The sequence below is a fragment of the Mustela nivalis genome, assembly GCF_964662115.1.
Source record: "Mustela nivalis genome assembly, chromosome: 1".
In the NCBI taxonomy this organism is placed as follows: domain Eukaryota; kingdom Metazoa; phylum Chordata; class Mammalia; order Carnivora; family Mustelidae; genus Mustela; species Mustela nivalis.
In genome coordinates, this window is record NC_139020.1 from 59,825,745 (window position 1) to 59,832,869 (window position 7,125).

A 7,125-nucleotide genomic window follows, 5' to 3' on the forward strand; every position below is an offset into this window, starting at 1 on the left:
TCGCTGGTAGACTCCCTGACTGCCTTGGTGAATAGGATTGGTGTAGGAAATGAAAGGAGGTGGTGAGTGAGGCAGTCCTTTCTTTCAGGACATCCCTGTAGGTGAAGATCAGCAATTGCTCCTTTTAATCTGGCACTTTTCATTCATATAACACTGAACAAGTTTAATTATTTTAAGTAAATGGAAGTCTTATTCATGATTGGCATTGAAGATTTTGAGATCTGCCTTCTGGGAAGAACTCCAGGACGCCTACAGAACAGACATCCTTGGGCAAAAATCAAGAAAAATGCAGATAATTTTCCTCATCTTCCTTCCAGGAACCCATCTCAGTAGCATGACTGGAACTTTCTCACGTACCAGCCAACAGTGCTTCATGAGGAAGTTTTTATCTCTTGAACTTGCAATGGGAGGTTTAGAGTAAGAGTTAAGAGGTAGTGGGTTTATGATACATAGGCATGCTCAGTGGTTTTGTTTCCAGGAGAATTGGTGTAAAACTTGTGGTAGAAGTATTTCCCTCTCAGTTTTGCAGTGCTGTTCCAGGGTAGCAATTGCTGGTTTCATCATTGGTGTCTTACTTTCAGCACCAAAGATCAAGTGCAACATGGCTTTTTTGGCCCTACTTTAAACTTGCACAGAGCTTACACTCAGCAAGACAGTATGGAGACCCAACACGGAGGTGTGGGGAGCCAATTTAGAAGGCCTTGCATGAACAGAAGAACATTTTGTTTCCATGTTTCACCACAAGTAGCATTTCTCACTGTGAGAAGGAAGATTTGATTATGTTGATCTTCAATTGCATGAGTACTGATCTAGCCACCTGGCGTGTTTTTCACTGGAATCAGGCCTCATTGTTGTAGAGTTCAAATGTAAGTTGGCAAATGCAGTAAGTGGTCCAGACAGTATGGTTGCTTCCTCCCGATCCCAGCCCCTATTCTTCTCCAATGACACTGTGGTCTCATCATAGATGAGAACTGTCTGAGAAAGCCTTGGATCTAATATTTGGATTCATTCTGCTACTGTCAAAAATTATTTGAAAGAGAAAAAAAGCTCAAGTGATTTATTATTGGTCAGTACTAAGCTTCAATCTTGATTCCTTTCTACTAGAGAATGGCAGTAAATAACATGTTAGGTTTCGTAACCAATCAGATCGCTCTTTTACAGGTAGCACAGTGAAGGTAAAGAAGAAAGTGATAGTTGTCTTTATATTCAGATCTACTGTTCTATGTGCTTGTATCTTACTTCCTTTTTTAATGTAAACCCTTCTTCACTTTTCCGACTATTTTCTTCCTGTTTTTTCTCCCCTTTATCCGATAATCTTTTATTATTCTGGATTTCCTCAATTTCTTCCAATATAGTCTATATTTCTTTTCTTCTTCCCCAAAATATATATAAATGGGAATGGGGTTGGGCTAGAATTAGAAAATTTCTATCATGATTAACTTATCATTTGTTCGAAAGGATTTTGGGTTGATGAGTATGGTAAGTTATATTTCCCCAAAATGACCACAATTGTATTTCCCATCCCTCACGTTGCTTGGGAATTTTGTCACTTTACCATCAAGAGGTAGAGTCTCATATCTCTCTTCTTGAGCCTGACAGGCCTTTGTAACTGCCTTAACTAATGTATAATGGCAAAAGGGACTATGTTATCTCTGAGACCAGGCCATGAAAATGCCATGCACTTCCATTTTGTTTTCCTGAGACACTTGCTTTTGGAACTCAGTCATCATGCTGTGAGAAAGCCCAACCAGGCCATGGAGGAGTCTACATGGAGAGGAACAAAGATGGTCGTCCCACAGACCTGGCTGTGTTTCCAGCTGAATGCCAACTTCAACCTGCCACCCATAAGAGTGAGTCATTTTGAAAGGGCATCCTCCAATCTCCAACTGAAGTGTACCAGTTGAGAGCTTGTGGAGCAGAGAGAAGCTTTCATGGCAAAGCTCTGCCTTAATTTCAGATTCATGAACAAAATAAATGTTTGATACTGTTTTAAGTTAATAATTTTATTGTGTAGCAATAGATAATAGGTACACCGAGACTCCGTTTTTCTTGAATTTGTTGAATTAGTAGTCAGAAAAGCACAACTCAAATTCCATCAAATCCCATCACATTTTGAAACAATTACTGATTTGTTATTTAGTGTGTTTTGTTTGAATCTCAGATGCTGTTTGTCTTAGAAGTTTTATAAAACCCTATTACTCAAAGTATGGGCCATGGACCAGCATCAGCTTCACTTTGGAAGCTGCTAGAAATGGAGAATTTTAGACCCCACACCAGACTTACTGAACCTAGAATCTACATTCTTAACAAGATGCTCAGGATATTCACTGAAGTTTGAGAAACACTGGTTTAAAGAACAAGCTTGCAGGTTGCCGATGTAGACACTAGACAGTTTATTATTTGCTTTTATTGCCACCCTAGAAGTCAGGAGTCTGTATGTATGGGAGGTGGGGAATGAAGGAAATGGAGGACAAGTGTTAAAACAGAAGTAGAAATGGGTTGAAAGGTGAGGACCTGGGAGCTGAGAAGGGGCCTTGAGATGCTAGATTGTGTGAGGCCTGTTTCAATAGTTTCTCTCTTGGGGGTTTGGGATATTGTAAGGAATAAGATGGAGGGATAGTAGAGGTATTTTATTTTTTTTCATAATTGACAACATTATATTATAGAGTAGACTGTGCTTTTCTTGAAAATAATATATATGTTTATTTTGTAAAAATAGTTTTAAGGCCCTTTAGGAATTCCCAGGAGGAAATGTTCTCTGAGATTGGAAATACACTATTATTATTGTTGCCATAAGTTGGGGTTTGAGTGTTCGCACACCATGTCTCTCTTAGGTAAGTGACTTTATAATGGTTTGATCCCTGCCCTAGAGTACAAAGGAGCCCATTTATCTTCATATCTGATTTTTCAAGATACTCGGCATGTATAGAGTATATCTATAGTTCATTCTCTATGGGTTACATTTTCTAATTCTCAAAAGTTTAGATCTCACCAGCAGACAAGACTTGTAGAACTTTGTATGTTAATGACAATAATCTTGCGTTCAGTGGTAGCTTTTGTTCCCTCCACAGCCCCTTAGTAAACACGTCATTGATGTCCAGATACTTACTGTACTGCTATGATTGAAATATGGTCACTTCCAGAAAAAAAAAAAAAAGACAATTAAAAATTGTCTGGTTTGAAAAAGGACAAATACAACCATCAAAACAAAGGTATTTGGTGCCATTAGAGCTCTTAAGGGAGTTAAAAACTCAGATTTATTAGGATGGTATCCTTATTTCTGGAAATGGCTCTTTCCTCTTGTTTTCTCTTAAGAAAAGATTTTTTCTTTCTCAAACAGGTTTCAACTCTTTTTGTTTTAAATATGCCATATAAAAGGGCTGATGGTCATCAGGCTCTGATTATATGAGGATACTTAGTAGAACCATAACTTGTAGCTTAGGGAAGCAGATTGTGTTTATATCCATCCTGACCACACCTCTGAAATGAGACACTAGACAGTTTCAATGTAGTCATGCCGCCTATGCCTTAGGAATAGAAAAGGAGAGGAAAATATGTGAGTATATTCCCCTACTCATAGAGGTATCCAAGTGTGCTTTCCAATACATAAAGGGAAGAATCAAGTTTATTATTTTGGCTGGAGCTTTGGCAAATAACAGAAAATCCCCCTTCTCAACTGAACTAAATGATAAGAAGTTGGTTATCTCACAGAAGAAGCTCAGAGGTAGGTGACTTCACACTAATTCATCAGGAATCCTTTCTTTCCTTCTGTTCTGCCAATCTTAGCATATAGTTGTCCTCAGGCTTGCCGCATGGTTGCTCTAGGTCTTCATATTCTCACACAACATCCAGAGGTGGAGAAAGAGACCTGCCTGTAAGATTGAAGAAGCCTTGAGACACCTGGGTGGCTCAGTTAGTTAAGCATCCGACTCTTGATTTTGCCACAGGTCATGATCTCAGTGTTGTGAGATGGAATCCACATCTGGCTCTGTGCTGGGCATAGTGCCTGCTTAAGATTTTCTCTCTCCCTCTGCCCCTCCCCTGCACTGCACTCATTCTCTCTCTAAAATATCTAAGTAAGTAAGTAAATAAATAAATAAATATTTAAAAAAGACTGAAGAAGCCCTGCCCCAGAAGTCCCTCAGCAAATTCTCTTTATGTTTCATTTGTCAGATTTATATCACATGCCCATTCTTGAACCAATTACTAGCAAAGAGATAAGAACACTGGTATTAACAGATTTATCAGGACATTCCTGAGTTACAGGGGAAAAGACTGGGTACCTGAACAAAATATGAAGTTTGCTAGTGAACAAAAGAATAGGTTGTGGTGAATGGCTACCTTGGAAATTAAAATGGACCCCCAGCACCGTTGTTAAAGAGAATCACCTAAAATGCTATAAAGACTATTATAGTCGCATTAAAGTGATTTTAAAAAGTACAACAGTCATGCCACTCCAACTAATTTCATTATGCAAATTTCATTCTAGTCTTTGTGCACATGTTACATACTTTTACATAGTTGAAACCTTAATTTTATAGTCCATGTTTATCAGGCAAATTATTGTGAATAATATTTGTACACATTTTACATTATTGTTATCACCTTTAATGACCAAATTCTTTTTTTGAATTGATTTTAATCCAGTCTCTATCTTTTGAAACTTTTACTGTCGTTAATACAACTTTCAGAAACCTTTAAAGGGGATATTTGTATTAAAGGAACATGAAGCGTGAGGTTGTTATCAGCATATTAGGAAGAGCAAGGGCCAGTAGCTGAGAGATCATCAGACTTGGAGTCTGAGATGAGAGTTTTGTCTTAACCCTGCTACTTGTTGACTGTGTACCTTTTGACTGGCTTATTAATTTTGTGACCTCAGTTTCCTTTCTTGGAAAACATGAATTTGGAGTAAGTAACATCTAAGATCATTTTCAGCTCCTATTGTCCATAATTTTATGAATTCTAAGATTCTCTGAAAAGCCCGAGTGCTTGGGCCTCAGGCTAGAATACTGACTTAGTAGAGGCATCAAGATTGAACACTAGTGGCCACATTATGCCTGCAGAAAACTTGGGTTTAGCCACCTCATTTTTATGTAAAGTGAATGCGAGTACTTTTTAGATTGAACAGGCACTATCCACTTAGACTACAGTGTTCATTGATGTTTTGCATTAGGATGCTTCATAGTCTCCTAGTCCTTGTTTTGCCCCTGACAGGCTTTGAGTTTGCAACCCCTGGAAGAAGGTGAGACTGGTGATTCAATGAATCACCCACCTGAACTCAGCACCTAGCTTTCCATGGAAGTTTTCCTTTGGAGTATTGTTGAAAGGAAGCTTTATTTGTTCGCAAGATCTAGTGATGGTTTCCATGTTATACACATAAACACCTTGTCAGGCACCAGAGACAGGTTGGAGAGGATGATTGATGGGAGTGGGCTTGTGAAATCACACCTGCTGTCACAGCAGATGGGGAAAAAAGCCGGAGTAACCTGTGGAATTGCTGATCCTTTTTGAAAATTCATCCTAAAAACATTATTTTAGTTCTTTTACATACTTAAGAAAGAGTCAGTATCACAAACCAGGCTCTAGGGGAGTGACTACTCTATGAGTTTTCAGGAGTATAATTTCAAAAAAATAATAAGAAGCCTTCAGCAACCAGGTGAATTGGTGTTTGAGCTCTGAGGTGATGAGGCAACTCTTTTCTTTGGCAGGCAAAAAAAAAGTCATTCAAACTGCAATTTCTGGCTGGGTGCCCACAGGGCATATAAGCCTATCTTCAATGCATGTTATCCCAGTCCACCCATAGCACTGCCTTTGGGGCACAGAATGCATCTTAGAGAAAGAGAGAGAGAGAGAGAGAGAGAGAAAAAGAGAGATGACATTGACTTTGTACAGAGCAAACCAATGAATGGGCAATGGGAAGCATGGCGATTTATACCAACTGGGAATCCGCATGGACCCAAGGAGGGGGCTCTGAGGTTACTGTTTTAACTTTGTTGGCTCTGTCCTGTGCAATTTAGGATTATGCTATCCTAATTTTACCTGATGCACATTAAAAAAATTTATCCAACATAAATTCCACTATGTTTACTGCACTGTTTCATAGAAGGTACAAGATGTAAAGTTTGGGTGAGGAGAATATGCACACGTGTGGAGCTAATAAGCAGGGGATGAGTTTAACAGAACTAGGCAGTAAGCTACAAGGGAGGGGGTCAAGGCTATGATTAAATCCAGAGGAATCCTACAGACAGAACTGTAGGTGAAGAGGAAAGGGCACATCTTCTAAGTAGAATAAGACTTTCCAGAGAAGCTGGAAATTGATCTGAGTGTTAGAGAGGCTAGGAGTAAGGTTTGCGGTACGGGGGAGTTTCATATACCAGAGTTTCGTATACTAGTGTCTAAAGTCTCAGGCAGTTCAGTTACTCACTTCCTTAGTCATGCGTACAAGCATTCATTTGTTTGGTCAACAAATATTCATTGAGCATCAGTTCAATGCCAGGCCCGTTTTCGGTGGATAATCATGACAGACAAATCCCCGCTCTGATAAGGGAGACAGAGAATAACGCCAGCGAACAAAGGAAAGTTTCAGGTAGTGATTAGCATTATGCAGAGAGAGGTAGAACTGGGTGATGTGACAGTGATTGGGTGACTACAACAGAGTAGGTGCTTTCTTTGCTTCTCTGAAGAGATGATGGCTAACGACGATCTGAACGACAGAAAGCAGCCAGCCGTGCAAAGGTCAGGGGGAAGAGCATTTCTGGCAGAGGGAACAGCTGGTGCAGAGGCCCCGAGATGGGAACGTGTTTGGCACTTTTGAGGAGGCCAGTGTCACCGGAGTGTAGTGGATGACAGGAGGGGTGGAACTAGGTGGGACTAGAGAGGGAATATGCCAGATGGTATAGGAGTTTGGATTTTATTCTAAGTGGGATGGAAGATATTTGAAGGCTGAACAGAGAAATGATATATACAGATCCCTCTGTATATGAGAATGGGTCACAAGAGGAGGAAGAGAGGAAGCAGCGGCCAGGGAAGGGACCGGTGTTGCAATCCAGAAGCACACTGGCGTTCCTTGGACTCCAGTGGTGGTACTGGAGATTGGGGGAGACATGATTACATTTGGGTTATGTT